The sequence below is a fragment of the Pygocentrus nattereri genome, chromosome 14, assembly GCF_015220715.1.
Source record: "Pygocentrus nattereri isolate fPygNat1 chromosome 14, fPygNat1.pri, whole genome shotgun sequence".
Taxonomy (NCBI): Eukaryota; Metazoa; Chordata; class Actinopteri; order Characiformes; family Serrasalmidae; genus Pygocentrus; species Pygocentrus nattereri.
Genome location: NC_051224.1, coordinates 40207278 through 40223704, shown reverse-complemented (window position 1 = coordinate 40223704; position 16427 = coordinate 40207278). Strand labels below are relative to the sequence as shown.

The following is a 16427-nucleotide window of genomic DNA, read 5'->3' as shown; positions in this document are numbered from 1 at the left end:
CTACTATTACGAATAACTTGTGTCAGTAAATACTCAAGTACTGCTTTATAAATATGTTATTAAATGCTTATCGTTTTCATTTCGTAGGTTGAAAAAACAAACTGCCTTTTATTTTACGTGAACGATTCATAGTGACCGATATAAATGGTTAAAATTTGTCTACAATGAAATCTCTTTAACTTGCATTGACAGTTAAAAATGTTTTTTTTTTATTATTATTTCCAGTAAAGTTTCTTTTTTGAGAGGTTTTGTCTGGTTAAGTACTTATGAACAGACTATGCCTGTCTTCACACAACTGTAAGAAAATGCTTTTAATGTAAAAAATGACCGGTTAAAAGTTAGAAAGTTATAAATTGTGTTTTTGGAGTTTATTTCAATTGCAATGTCACTTCAAAAGCATCTTATGTCATCTTTGCGATTACCAGGTGCTGCTTTATGAATAAATTATTATGCATGTGCTATAAAGTCCCTATAAAAAGTAGCCTTCAAAGAAAGGTACCGAATGCTAGTGTAGTTGATTATAATACATTTTATAACACTACTGTAATGTGCTGTTTATAAGGCTACATGACATCTAGATAAGCTTTTCATGATAACTCACATAACCCTGCATGAACGTTTATACATGCTTATTTTAATAAGCTTTAATTCACTAAAAAGTTTACATTTGCCAGTTTTGATCAAAGTTTGCTAAAGTAGTCTTCATGACAGATGATGCCTATTAAAACCAGCATTTATTAACAGTTACGTAGGGTCATGTCAGCTGTCATGACAGGCTTATGTACAGCCTACAGTAAAGCACAGATCTGTGTGTCACAATGCATCTGTAACGCGGCGCGAGGAGGCGGACGTATATGCGGAGATAAGTGACTTTTATTAAAGGCAAACCCAGGGTCAGGGTCAGAATGGTCCAGGTTCAAATAGCCGAGACGAAGAGATCGGGGAACAGACATAATGAGGAACACAGGATAAACACACCAAACAAATCCAGCAGCACATCAAACAACATCCCAAACAACAAAGACCGGCAAAGACAAGGGGCAGACACAGGGCTTAAATACAACAGGGACGATGAGGGACAGGTGGAAACAATCAGGGGCGGAGTCATGAAAAAGGGGCCGGACTAGGCGGAAAAACAAAAAGCACGTGGACTAGACCAGAACACTACATGAACACGTGGACAGGACTGGGAGGGGCCTCAGTGACAGCATCAGTGGTTTTACACTTGTCAAGAATGTGTCACAGACAAAATCCCATAGTATGGTTATGTTGCTGCTCATTGGGAAGGCTACATTAATGCTTTCCCACATTTGCATATTCATTTGCATATCTGTGGTATCATTATTGCTAAGGCTAATTTTTTAATTTATCAGACGATACGTTGTGTAATCGCTGTGCGTTTTCTCGCCGTCTGGCTCACGTCTGGTCTGTTCCTGCACCCGGACAAGATGAGTAAGTGGCTGCAGAGGCGAGAGAGGCATTTATGTGGAAAACAGAATATTGAGGCAGTGAGGTGGAAAAAAAAAAGATAAAAACGCCACCCAAGAGGTCTGAGAGAGAGAGAGAGAGAGGGAGAAAGAGAGAGAGAGGGACAGAGAGAGAGGGAGAGAGAGAGAGAGAGAGAGGGAGAGGGATAGATAGAGAGGGACAGAGAGAGAGAGAGAGACAGGGACATAGAGAGAGACAGGGACAGAGAGAGGGAGAGACAGAGAGAGAGAGAGAGGGAGGGACAGAGAGAGAGACAGGGACAGAGAGAGAGAGAGAGACAGGGACAGAGAGAGAGAGACAGGGACAGAGAGAGGGAGAGACAGAGAGAGAGAGAGAGAGAGAGAGAGAGAGAGGGAGGGACAGAGAGAGACAGGGACAGAGAGAGAGAGAGAGAGAGAGAGAGAGAGAGAGGGACAGAGAAAGGGAGAGAGAGAGAGAGGGACAGAGAGAGAGAGAGAGACAGAGAGAGAGGGAGAGAGGGACAGAGAGAGGGAGAGGGATAGAGAGAGAGAGGGAGAGAGAGAGAAAGAGAGGGACAGAGAGAGAGAGAGAAAGAGAGGTGCAGACTCGAGGGAGTCGAGGGAGTCGAGGCCTGTGTAACGAGAGTGCGTTATTAGGCGGGCTGGACGTGATTTTCCAAACATTTGGATATTTGAACATCCCTTAGTTGTTCACCGGTGGCCACACTTGGGGCTGAATGATATGGGGAAAATGCCTAATTCCAATTTTTCTGCCCAATGCTGTAACTCTGTTTTAGCCCATGTGTGGTGTTGATGTGTGTGTTACTCGGTGGTCTGGTGGACCCACCGCATTAATCTCAATACAGCCAGAACAGTTTGTGTAACAATACCAGATGTTTAAAATATCACAAGTGGTCAGCATTGGGTTTTCCTTCAGCAGCTGTAGCCAGTCAGCAGCCTGTCCATGTTGTCCACCCTCACATACAAGCACACACACACACACACACACACACACACACACACACACACACACACACACACACACACACACACACACACACTACCAGCAGGCCATATAGGAGGAGAACAGAGTGAAGGACACAGCACCTCCACACTTTCACTCCCTGTGGGTTCAGCCCAGCACCACATGTGTAGTATAAACGTGGGGGGTGAACAGAGTGAAGCTCTGAAAATGGGTTATTTTATATGTTCTTCACAGAAAATGAGCAAAGACCAAGAATCTGAACAGTTCTGCCTCTAGAATGGAGTGTTTCACACCAAAGCACTCTGAATGACTCTTACGCCACTTAATATGTTGAAATGAGGAGTGAGGAATGTGAGGAGTGAGTGGAGACGGTAGTGGAGCAGCTGTGTTTCTGCACTATAGGAGACAGTGGCAGTGTCTATACTCCCCCGACTGACGGGGGACAACAGAGCAGCAGTGCATTTAATGAGCATCCTGGGAACGACAGAGAGGCAGAGTGAGAGATAAGAGAGAAGACGAGAGTGGGAGAGAGCGGTGGATAGGCAGGGAGAAAGAGTGAGAGAGGGGGTCTGTAGCAGTGGTTCCAACACAAGCCCTGTGCATTTTTTGTGTTTTCCTGATTGAAAACACCCAGTTCAGCTCAGGTAGGGCTAATTAATGTAGACCTTACCATGACAACCAGCCTCACATGAGTCCAGTCAGAGTGAGATGAGCAGCAGTGAGCAGTGATTGTGTTTTTAACTGCTTTAAAATGACATCAGACTCAGGAAAACGTCCTTCACACGTCCTTATTAAAGAAGGCCGAGAGGAAGACGTCGTGCTCTGAGACGCATAAGCTGGACGTCCGTCCCACCGCCGTCTTTTAAAGATCAGAGCATGAACTTCGTCTCCTCTGCAGACCAGTTTCTGCTCCGCCGTGTTGAACGGTATAAACTCTCACTGTGACGCGACGCACATGCAGAACGGACTGAAACTTTCCGATAGGGAATGTAATCGGATACAGGCGTTTACACGGATATTATTCTTCTATTTAACGGATTATTTACAGGACTACCCACCTCGTTCAGTCGGATAGAAACTGTGTTGTTAATGGCTGCAAATAACTAGACTATTCCAATTGAGGTGTTTACATGGACGCATTGAACTGTTCGGATTCTTTGGACTAAGTCAGATTAAGTGACCCTTAACGGGGAAATTTCATCTCCACCTTTAACCCACCCAAGAACTGAAACACCACATACACACTAGTGAATACACACACTAGGGGGCAGTTGGGGGTTAGGTGTCTTGCTCAAGGACACCTCAGTCATGTGCTGTCAGCTCTGGGGATCGAACCGGTCATGCATCCCTAGTTACTGTATATCCTCCACTACTGGGCTGACGTGGCCATGCGTGTAATTTTTGAGAAATTTGCAAAAATGCTGTTTGTGTGGACGAATTTTTTTTTTTGTAAACAGAGCAAAAATCTTTTGCAGAAGAGGCTAGACATCTGGAGCTGAGAGACACTGTGCTAAATACTAAGACTGAGCGGTTTCTTACTGCAGAGAGCGAGAGAGAGGCCGAGAGAGAGCGAGAGAGAGCGAGGGAGAGAGAGAGAGAGAGAGAGAGAGAGAGAGAGCGAGAGAGAGAGAGAGAGAGAGAGAGAGAGAGCGAGAGAGAGAGAGAGAGACAGAGAGAGAGAGAGAGAGAGAGAGAGAGACAGAGAGAGAGAGAGAGAGAGAGAGAGAGACAGAGAGAGAGAGAGAGAGAGAGAGAGAGAGAGAGCGAGAGTGAGAGAGAGAGAGAGAGAGAGAGAGAGAGAGAGAGCGAGAGTGAGCTTGGCTAATGTGCTGGGAGAGCTCTCCAAATGTAAAAAGCTCTTGATGAGCCCGGCGCTTTGTTCTGCTCGTCCTGCGCTCGTCTCTGCTCCCGGAGGAACCCCGAGCGCTCTGCAGCTTCCTGCCGCACGCCGCCAGCCCCGCAGCCTGCCTCAGCCATATGCCCCCAACACTACGGCTGCCAGCGGAGGGGTGGGGGGGCACGGTGAATTGCCCCATTTACAGCGGAGCGAAGCTGCCTGAGGTCCTTGCTCCAACGCAGGTGTCCGGCTCACATTCATCCACACGAGATCGACGCAGATGGTCAAAGCCACGGCCAGAGAACGGCTCCGATGCAGCCAAAGCAGGGGAGGATTCATGTTCTGGCTCGGGGCTTTTATCAGGGAGTCAAGGCCGATCGTACACAGCGTAGAAAAGGGGGGCTGGAAAAGACAGAGCTGCCTGTACAGTCAGAAAGCAGCAGATTATTGAGTGAAATCACCCATAAAGGGAGAAGAACTGCAGCAGCCCTGTTCTGTTCTACCTAACATCTCATCAGGGATCCATTCAGAGGGTTGTATTAGTTCCCTTTAACTCAGTCACGTGTTTGTCCGCCCCTCACCCATTCATGTGGCTACTAGGCTGATATATGTAAGAGGTTACTGTGTGGACCATGGCAGTTTGGCAGTTTATGGTAGTTTAACATATACTACACTCTCAAAACAGCACATTCTTTTTTAAACGTATACTTATTAAGCTATTTGTACATTCAAGTCAAATTACATCAGAATATCTCACCCTTCCCCAAACTTCCCGCCTTCTCATAACATAAAACGTCGGCTCAGACATTTTTGCAAAATGTACAACTTTACAGATGCAAAACTCATAAAACGGTGTGATTCACTTACATTGAAATGAATAAAAGAATAATAATTAGTAGAGTAATAATAATAATAATAATAAAAATAATTAGTGCTGCACCGATACCGATACTGTATTGGTATCAGCGCCAATGCTGGCACTTAGTCGTGATATCGGTATTTTGGTGATGGTGAAAACGATACATATGACCGATATCACATTTCCGATGCGCATCATTAGACAGAGCTTAACAGCACGTCTGAATTCGCAGAATTACCAGCAGTTTTTGGGGTTAAGCTCAGGCTAACCGGGCCACTTTCCTGTCACTAGCCTGCCGCTGTGTGGTCACTCACGGTCAGAGTTAATGTTATTGAGAGAGCTGGAGGAGCCGCCAGACGCCTGTCGCTTCAACCAAGCCAGAAAGATCACCGAAAGTCACTGATACTGACAACGAGAACGACGGTGATATTAAGTCAACTGGCGCTCAGAGATGTGAGTGAACAAGACGCGCGTCTGAGACAAACGACTCGAGAAATTTGGACGTGAAACAACATTCAGCTCCGTTTCGAGCCACAGAAGCTGCTGTGTGCTGATGTGCGAACACCCCAGGTTTATCCAACCACTGTTCAGCTCTGTTCTTAACTGTTTTACACAGCAAAGATATTTTACATTTACTTTTGCTTTTATTACTAATTCTATAGTAGTAAATACTAAATATAAAACAGCTTTTCTTAAGCATCTGTTCAATATTATCCAACAAGTGCAGCTGAGGGTGTTTTATTTGATGCAGAATAGCAGACAAATTCAGTGAGAACAGCAGACAAATCTGGAAACATGATAGTCTGACTAGTTGTAACAGACAAAATAGCGCCACATTTAAAATATACCATTGAAAACTATAAATAGTGATTTTAACATTTTTTTCACATACTGTGCTGCATCACATCCCATCAAATTAGACTAATTACGCTCCCTTTGTAATCAAACGTCCAGGGAGGCGTTTTTAAGTACTGATAATATTCACAATATTCACAAGAACACAATATTGTGACATACTGGGCGGTTATTTTTCACAGTAGTGATATATATATATATATATAGCCGTCATGCTCAGCCGCGTTTCTTTTTTTACTGATCATTTCGCTGCTGTTGGAAGAAAACCTTGTATCTCCAAAACGGTCACTTTACAGGAGAAGAGAAAAACCTGCTTTACTTTTAATGTAAGTCAATGGAACCAGAATTTTTTTCCAAGTCACTTTGGGTCGTTTCTTTTGGTCCATTCATCATGAAATTTACACACAATGTAAAGAACAACAGGCTTTTTCGAACTACTTCAAAAACTGAAAAATGCTAAAAATGGAGATGCAAGCTTTGTTCCAACCGCAGTGATTTGCAGAAGCTCCTTGGTGACTGTTGACATATGTGTGTTTACACTGGAGCTAAGTTTGTTCCATGATGTTATTTATCACCATTAGAGATGCAAATTCTGGCGAATGGATAACCATCTCTGAATGATCACTAACCTACAGACTAAAATCTCAACATATTTGACCTGACCTGGCTCAAAGTTCATTTTACACTAAAATTTTACATTAAAATTCATTTTAAATTAACGTTAGTGGGTGAAATTTGCTTTGTTCTTTTCCATTTTGCCTGGAAATGACGCGGATTCTCTAACCATCACTGCAGGTGCCTAATCACCTCATTGTCTTACACAGTAAACCCGTCCGCCAGAACACGTTGTTTCAGAGGGACAGCAGAGAAAAGGACGAGTGGACAACAGGCTGCATTTCATGTTCTTGTTAAAATGGGGCGTCAGAAGTCGGGGTGAAATATGCCGTCCCCGAGCAGAATTTTCTTTTATGACAGATTTATGACTCTCATCTCAACACGGGTGAAAAGCGGACCTTAGCAAAAAATTTAGCCCCCATATATCAGTGACGAATACTGAAATTACCTGTCAAGAGGGGGAGAGGCAGGGCGAGTCCCTGCCCAGGCCTGTCCCAGTGCTGTGGTGGCCAGTTGGCTGCCTGTCAGCTGCGGTCTTTAGACTCATACATTCCAGGAATAAAGGGCGTTTACAGTCGGAATGCCGATATCCGGTACCTTTCATACGATGCCGATACGTAAACATTTCTAAGTTGTAGAAATCGGGAATGAATATACGTGGATTGGCATTGCAGAGATATAAAACATTCCTTACAAATGGACAACATGCGGATATGTTAGCGCTGTATCCCAGCGCCACTGAGCATTCTGCTCTTTTGGAGTTCAGTATCAAATATCAGTTTGAAATATTGGCTAAATCTATTAGATGTGCAGTACGGTGCAAAAGTCAGAGACCACCTGTCATTGACTTCATTTCCAGTCAAAACTGCCATTTAATACAAGTTATTCATTTTTCAGAAACAGGAAAAAAGCAGAAAACGTTTAATAGAGAATCACACAGATATTTCAGTGGTCAGTGAGTCTCTTTCCCTTCACTCCAGCTTCCGTTCTTCTCAGGAGCCTCACTTCCAGCTCCTCAAAGAACCTGCAGACACATCTCCAAAGCTCAGGCTGAGAAACTGGTTGATGATCAAACCCATTCAGTGGTGCTGAGGTCTGGACTCTGGGGTGGTCAGTCCATCATTCAGCTTCTTTGTTTGATGTGTCCGTCTCCTTTTCTCAGTGAGGTTCTTCTTGATCAGCTACACGTCCTTTCAGACCCACAGCGCTGAGTGGTCTTCTCACAGTGGAAGGATGGACAGAAACACCTGTGGATGTTTTCAGATCTGAAGCAGCTTGATCTTCTCCTCTCTCTCAGAGATCAAAGCTTTCAGTGCTGTTTATCTGGGGACATGTTAGGAGTGGTTGTTAGGAGACCCATTATTGAATGGCTGGAAATGAAAAAGGACGATTATTCTATAAAACCAGCTATAATTGAAGCCAGTTAACTATATGCAACAGATACAGCAGAGGAAGATTAGCTAGAAAAGCGCTGCAGTGTTCCTTTAAGCTCTGCTGAAGAGAGGACAGTGATACGAGTCCTGTTTTCCAAAGCGGTCCAGCACCACCAGGGAGTCCACAACATCGGACACTATTACAGTGACCTTTTCTCTCCGAAAAATAGCCGAGATGACTTATGCTTCTCGTAACGGCAGAATACAGGCCGTCTGAACTTTACCTACCGAAGATGACGGGAAATTTTGTTATGGGAGGCCAGTGATGACATCATTGGCGACATCATCTTCGTCCAAGGCCTGAAATATCCCCCAGCCTCTCTGGGGGTTGAATTTTTTTTTTCATATTGTCGCCGTGTCCCCTGCAGGAATGCTGGCGCTTTGTCATATGGCTGTGGTCACACTGCATTAGAGCTGGACAGGCCAGGCCAGACAAGCGGCGAGCTGCGTGGGGAGCAGAGTGTAAATAGCTCGGGCGCCCCTCTGGACTGCTGTGGCTCTCCGTAATGTCATACAGCACCGCCTCTCAGCGCACAGCACCCTCACACATGAACATCAGGCCAAGAATGAGCCAATCATGCTGAACCCACTGCTGTTTACAGCTTACTCTCATTTAGGATGGAGCAGGGGTCACCAGGGGTCAGCAGTGGCTACTGCCTGGTGCCCCTGGCCAAAACATTTCACATTTTGGCCACTGAAAATGTGGAGTCCATGCAGTGGCTGCTCGCCTTGGAGATTTTGTATTGCATTCTTTTTCCTTTTTGAACAAACCCATTTGGTCAGACTCTTCTAATCAGATAATCCGATTTTGTTGTTGTGGTGACCGTCAGGTCAGATTTGGGAGGAGTTTTTGGACCACATTGTACGTCTTTACGTATTTACGTCACACACAGGCTCAAAAAGAAGGTCTGGCTTAATGGTTAGGCCTCAAATGATCTCACAATCAACATTATACTGACGATGACCATAGTAGATAATTCACTCACATCCTCGGACAACGCTTTCTCTTTTTAAATCATCCGATTCGTCCGCTCAAAGCAAAACCCATGCGACATAATGTTCTTCACATATTGCATGCAATTACACATTTCCACCAGAGAGGTCTCCAAATCGCCGAAACGTCCATAGTGCAGCTTCAATGAAGGATTGATTTGATGAAGGTGGTATCGAATGGTAACTGTACACTCTTAAAAAAGATGGTTCTTCAGGGTTTTTTTAGTTAAGCAAATGGTTCTATGTAGAACCAAGAGCACTCAAAGAACCATTTGCATGAATAAAGGGTTCTTCACGTCGTGAGAGGGTTCTTCAGACTGATGGAGAATGTGTTGAATATGGCTCTATATAGGACCTTTTTGAAAAGGGTTCTATGTAGCAACAAAAAGGGTTCATCTATTCACCTACAGCATCCATCAATCTGAAGATCTCCTTCATGATGCAACGAACCCTTTAATCATGCCAAGGGTTCTTTGATTTTCTTCTTCTTTCATTTTGTTTATTAAAGAACCCTTGAAGAACCATCTTTTTTAAGAGTGTATGTGCTGGACTTTCTCGAGGAGAGTGCTGTAAATGGCAAAGTTAACACACACAATACAATCACAATGGATTGTTTGTGTTTATTTGTGTATACACTCTGATGTTTGTGCTTTTTTGAACAAACATTTACTGCCCAGATAAATAGCTTTGTGTATCATTTACTCAGACTTTTGCACAGTACTGTATATTATGATGCTTATGAATGCGTGTATGTCGGTAATGGCACTGCTGATGTTCTCTCTTGCCTGAAGGACTGAAAATCATATTATAAATATGAGAGGAGCTCTCTGGGACGTTCTTAGGAAAAAAACTCAAACATCAGAACAGCATTTCTGAGTTAGATGCCTTCTCACCACACTTTCTCCTGAAACGAAGTGTGTTTATAATGAGTTTGTCCTCATTTGCAGCCTCTACTCTTCTGGGAGGGCTTTACACTAGGTGTAGCACATTGCCTTGAGGATTTGCTTGAGCATTAGTAAGGTCAGGTACTGATGTTGACCAGTTCTGGATCACTCATCTCACCACAGAGGTATTGGATGGAGCTCCATCACTCCAGACAACACAGTTCCACTGCTCCACAACCCAGTGCTGGGGGGCTTTATACCTTTCTAGACAGGCATGGTGACTATGGTGGCCCATTCTACTGGTCAGAGCTGTTCTATGGAGATTATACAAGTGTGCAACATTGAATGTGTCAGCAATAGAAGGGCTGTCTGGATACTTTTGGACATGACTATGACTACATATTGTAACACAGCACATCAAAATATATACAGTATTGCATACAGTAAGGCTCAGGCTTCAGAACGGTATGGTGCACTTAGAGTAATGCTGGAGTCATGTCCCTTTGACAGAGCAGTGGAAGGATCAGCTCCAAAGAGCAGGTGACGGTGGAGGAACCGAGGCATAAACAGCGGGAATGGACGTGCAGGCATGTGAGCAGAGCATCGCTTATGCAGGCCTGACAAAAGCATGTTGGGCTGGTGTTTTTGTTTTAAGAACTTCAGGCTGGAAGGACTTTAATTGACCTGAATCTGTCCTCCAGGGAGAAGAGAACACTCTAACTAACAGCCCTCACTCACTCATGCACGCTGTTAGGCCCGTATTGCCTGTTGGGGAGCGTAAGCAGGCTTGCCTTGGCCCACTTTGGATTTGAGCTCTCAGTAGTGCAGGGATACAATGTGCACTCAGGCTGCAGCTGTGGTTGGGTGCAGTGCAGCACCGTTCTACAGGAGAAAGAAATACTTATGCAGTGCACAGACTGCCTGAAAGTGTGCCTTGATGTAGCTGCAAAACCTGCTCGTAGTGCCTCGCTTGGGTTAATAAAATTGTTGCCACACAAAGTGGGGGTAGGAAGAGAAGCGAAGTGTTGTGAGACTTGTGGTTTAGAGTCTCTTGTTTCTAAGATCGCTGTGATAATGCTCCATTCTGTGAGTATAACGCACGCTCAGCTCAACTACCAACGTAAGTTTAAACCACATATATGTGGCCAAAATGCGTGGACACCCCCTCAATTCTTGAGTTCGGTGTTTCAGCCGCACCCTTTACTAACAGGTGAATAAAATCAAGCACATAGCCTTGCAGTCTACATAGACAAACACTGGCAGTAGAGGGTCGTACTGGTGAGCTCAGTGACTTTAAACATGGGACTGTCATAGGATGACACCTTTGCCACAAGTCTGTTTGTGAAATTTCTGCCCTGCTAGATCTGCCCCAGACAACTGTAAGTGCTATTCTTGTGAAATGGAAGCACAGAGCAACAACAGCTCAGCCACAAAAACCCATAGAGCAAGGCTGCTGAGTGCTGAAGCACATAGCACATAAAAATCACCGACCCTCTGTTACCTGTACTGCCTCTGGAAGCAACATGAGCACAAAAACTGCATGTTGCAGCTTCCAGAAATGAGTTTTTGAGGCGGGGCAGCTGCATAGAAGCCTAAGATCATTATGCGCAATGCCAAGCATCGTCTGGAGGGGTGTAAAGGGCCACCACTGGACTCTGGAGCAGTGGAAGCGTGTTGTTTGGCGTGATGAATCAGCTTCTCCACCTCAGTCTGATGATGAATCTGGGTTTGGTGGATGTCAGGAGAACGTTACCTACTGGAATGCATAACAGTAAAATTTAGTTTAGGAGGGATAATGAGCTGGGCTGTTTTTTTAAGGGCTTGATCTCTCAGTTCCAGTGAAGGGTGATGCTGATGCTACAGCACAAAGACATTTTACCCAGTTAAGCTTCCAGCTTTGGGTCAGCAGTTTGTGGAAGAGCCTTTCCTGTTCCAGCAGGACTGAGCCCCTGAGCACAGAGCAGCTCCATAAAGACATGGAGTGACCAGTTTGGTCCGATGGAACTCCAGTGGCCTGCACAGAGCCCTGACCTCAACCCCACTGAACACCTTTGGGATGGAGATTGTGAGCCAGACCCTCTCATCCAACATCACTGTCTGACCTCACGGATACTCTTTGGACTGAATTTACACAAATTCTCACAGACACTGTCCAAAATCTTGAGGCAAGCCTTCATTGAAGAGTGGAGGCTGTTACAGCTGCAAGTCCACATTAATGCCCATGGTTTTGGAATGGGATGTCCAGCTAAGGTTTAATGATCATGACCGGCCTCGGCCAAATTTGGAGCAGTGATTGTGAGGTGGACCCTTCAGTGGACCTAAGGGGCCCAAACCCTGAAAAACAGCCCATCGTTCCTCCTCCAACTCATTCTCCCGCCAGTCTTTGTCTATGGAGATTACATGGCTGTGTGCTTGAATTTGTGCACCTGTTAACAATGGGTGTTGCTAAAACAACCAAACCTACTACCAAACATTCGAAGGTGTGTCCCCGTACGTTTGGCCTTATAACGTTATTATTAGTTGCAGGTCTTATAATAAGCTCTCACCCAGATGAACAAAAATGCTGTAGATCGTGATCAGGTGTAATAAACAAACATCTGGGCCAATGATGGAGCAGGAGAGCAGTGTTTTCTGCAAGCTGAGATCTCCCAAAAGTTCCACCAGAACATTGTTTATGTCTGAAAGTTGCAGTACAGTTTTACTGTTTGTGCACAAATTACAAAACTGAAGTTTATGCCCACATTTCAATTTCAGTCGGTGTGTCTGAAAGTGGCGTCATGATGTCCTCAGGTTTCATCATGTTGTTGTCAGATGGGTTCGCAAAGATGTGTCTGAGAACTGGTCACTCAAAATTTGGTAAATAATTACTAAATATGCACCTGTCAGTGTAAACCAAGCAGACGAACGAGCTACTGAAATGCATTCTGTTAAAAAAAGAAAGAAAGAAAGAAAATTCATAATTACGTGGACATCCACCAACATTTCCACATTTCTCAAGGGTTCTTTAGTAAAGAAAATGATTTAATATAGAACTGTGAATACTCAAAGACCCTTGCATGGTTAAAGTGTTCTTTGCGTCATAAAAGTGTTCTTGAGATTGATGGAGAACGTGCTGTAGATGGTTCTACATGGAACCAAAGGGTTCTCTGTAGCACCCAAGATTCTTCTATTGTTACAAGCTTGACATTGCAACAATAGCAGAACCCTTTTGGGACAAAAAGGTTCTATATAGAACCATCTACAGCACATTCCTAGGGACCTTTTCTTGATGCAAAGAACCCTTTAATCATACGGTGGGCTCTTTAAGTGTTCACGGTTCTATACAGAACCATATGCTTTACTAAAGAACCCTTGAAGGACTTCTTTTATAAACGTGAAGACAGAAAAGTGCCTGTAGCTTCTTACAAAAAGATGAAATGGTCTGTTGTGATTTTTATGAATGGGTTCATTTACACACACCCGATAATCCGATCACAATCCCAGTCCTGCAGTGTATGAGAACGTCTTAAAATGATCATGATGTTTATATATTTGGAAAAATGTATGTATGAACTTGGCTTTTATGTGTTTTTGACTTTTTTAGATGGTTTTGGGTCGTTCTACAGAAACGTCCACTTCTCTATCTGTCCATAGGAGTCACTGGTGCTCCACATAATAAAGGAAACACCAGAGACGTTTTTAATGATCAAAGCATTTTACAGAACATCAAACCACACGCTGTCCATCAGGGAACGTCCACTAAAATATGGAATTTAATCCATTTGAGTTTCTGTTTTTTCACAGTGACCTCAGAATAAAGTCGGTCACACCAGTGACGTCAGCTAGAAGCTTCATATGAGATCATGAGCTGAATGAGAAGATCTCTGAGAACTGAGAGACGCAGTGGACTCACCATGAGCTTTTCTCCATAGATCCTCAGAAAACAGGTCAAAGGGGGTCGAGTGACGTCATCGGCGTGACTTTTATTTCAGAATAAGAGATTTTATTACGCGGTAACACCAGTGACACGACTCCTGGGGGACTTTCATTATATATTTTATAACATTTAATTTGTGTTTTTTCTTTATGTCATTTAATTTATACACTCATCAGCCACTTTATTAGGTACCCCTTGCTAGTAAAAGGTTGGACCCCCCTTTGCCTTCAGAACTGCCTTTCAACAAGGTGTTGGAAACGTTCCTCAGAGATTTTGGTCCATATGGACAGGATAACATCACGCAGTAGCTGCAGATTTGTCGGCTGCACATCTATGATCTCCCGTTCCACCACATCCCAAAGGTGCTCTACTGGATTGAGATCTGGTGACTGTGGAGGACACTGGAGTTCAGTGAACTTATTGTCATGTTCAAGAAACCAGTTTGGGAAGATATGAGCTTTGAGACATGGTGCATTATCCTGCTGGAAGTAGCCATCAGTTCAAAGCCCCTTAAATCCCCTTTCTTCCCCGTTCTGATGCTCGGTCTGCACTTCAGCAAGTCGTCTTGACCACCTCTACATGCCTGAATGCAGTGAGTTGTGGCCGTGTGATTGGCTGATCAGCTATTTGTGTTAAGCATATATATATGGATAATTAATACAGTGGCCGGTGAGTGTATATTCCATATTCATGTATAGATTATTGCAGTTAAAGTGTGTTTTTTACTTCAAAATACGGCCTCGGCCTTCACACGCGACTGTGGAGACGAGCTCTGCTGTGGTGCCTGGAATTCTATATGATTGATTTACACCAATATTGCTGAACTGAGGCTCAAGAAGCTGGAATTGCTAAAATTACCTATTGTGTTTTTTTTAAATATAAATTAATTGCAACCCTAACATGTTTTTTTTTAAGTGTAATATATGTGTAAACACTAGGGACACAAAAATGGATGTTTCTGTAGAATAACCCTTTTACATATGTAATACTACAAATATCAACATATAGCACTTTTGTGCATATAAAACAAAGTGTTATCATTTTTATCTTATACTTATAAAATATTTAAATTATTTTACTAAACAGTGTAAATTTTATATACCCCCACCCCCCCACCCCACCACCATCCCGAAATTGGACGCATCACTGGTTTCAACATTGGTGTTCCGTGCCTTTCCTGTCCTGCAGTGCTTGCATATCATTGGGAGGGTTAATTATCAATTCCGTCCAGTGCGCTGATGATGTATGTGGCTTTTAGCAAATGAACCGAATGAGGAGACATTCTTTAGCACTAATTACAGGAACTCGGTGTATGAGGCACGGGGGACGGCCTGCCTCGCTTCATGTCACGGCTCCTGGTGGAACCGGCTAATGAAGGAGGCCTTGATTTATCCTCACTCCATCACCCAGAATGCGCAGTGCAAGCACGCATGGAGACACCGTAAAGCCTCCTGCACTGTATGTGCTTTCTCCCCACAGAGTGTAGAGCACACAGCAAACAGGAGCTTGATTAAAGGGAGAGTTTATGGTCCAATCTCATTTCTTCTTTTTGCCTCTACTGAGCTACAGGGCAGTGGTTGCGATCTTTCCTCTGAAATGAGACCCTCAAATAAACAGAGCATCTCTTCATTAACAGCTACTAGCGCCGCTCTGTAGGCGACCCTGCCCGTCTGCAGGGACAGCAGAGGAGGGGAAAGTTCAGCTCCTCACTGCTGGGCTTTAGTTACATTTAGGGATCATACGCCTTCAAAGAGGGGGGCAGTTATTTATTATCACCCCCCCTAATTCTTCAGTGATGTGAAGCTGAAGTCAGAGATTCTCCAGATTCTTGTTAGAATTTTCCCGTTCCACCTTAAATGGAGCAGCAGTTACATTCTGGCGCTTCCGGTGTCAGAACTGCTGGACTATTTAAGGTGGAATGGCAAAGTTAGCTCGCCTGCTACTGAGACATCAGCGTGCTGTTAGTGAGTTTTTATGCTTGTGATGAAGAAAAATGTCCATAATAAACTGAAATGACACTAAACTAAGAAAATCTAATGATTATTGTGATTTTTTTTTTTTTTTAGCAGAGAAAATTCTCACATTTGTGGGTTTCTCTGGTCTCTTGTTCTCCGTCTCGCCGGTTTTTCTTTATTTCTCATCTCTCTCTGTTTGGAGTCTCTGAAAAACCTCCGTTTGGAGGGTCATGTAGCCCCAACACTTCGCCCCACCCCTCTGTCTCAACAAGAATGGGGACGCCCACCCCTAGACATGAACTCGTGAAACAGAGGGCTGAGGGCTCAGTGGTGGGGGCGAGGGCTGAAGTGGGACTGGGCCTTAAAACTTCTGAATAAAGAGGATGAACTGGTCTTTACTGTATCTTCAACATCTATTTATCTATTTATTTATCTATTTAGTGCACTGATATTTGTTTCAAATACATTTTTAAGTAGGATTTTGTGGCCTTGGAAATGTCAAGTGGCGCAGCCTCGCATTAATAAAACTAAAAATAAATCATAAACTAGTCTTAGTACTTGGACACGTGTGTAAACCTTTGTCCTTAAACTCAAAATTAGACATGCTTTTTTAAAAATGCATAAACATTATTATAATAACAACAACA

The 16427-nt window shown here is 43.8% G+C and overlaps 1 protein-coding gene across 1 annotated transcript in view; it reads left to right on the top strand.

Moving 5' to 3' along the window:
* grin2aa (glutamate receptor, ionotropic, N-methyl D-aspartate 2A, a) overlaps window positions 1-16427 on the top strand; it is a 265531-nt gene that overhangs the window by 141445 nt on the left and 107659 nt on the right. The window lies entirely within an intron of this gene.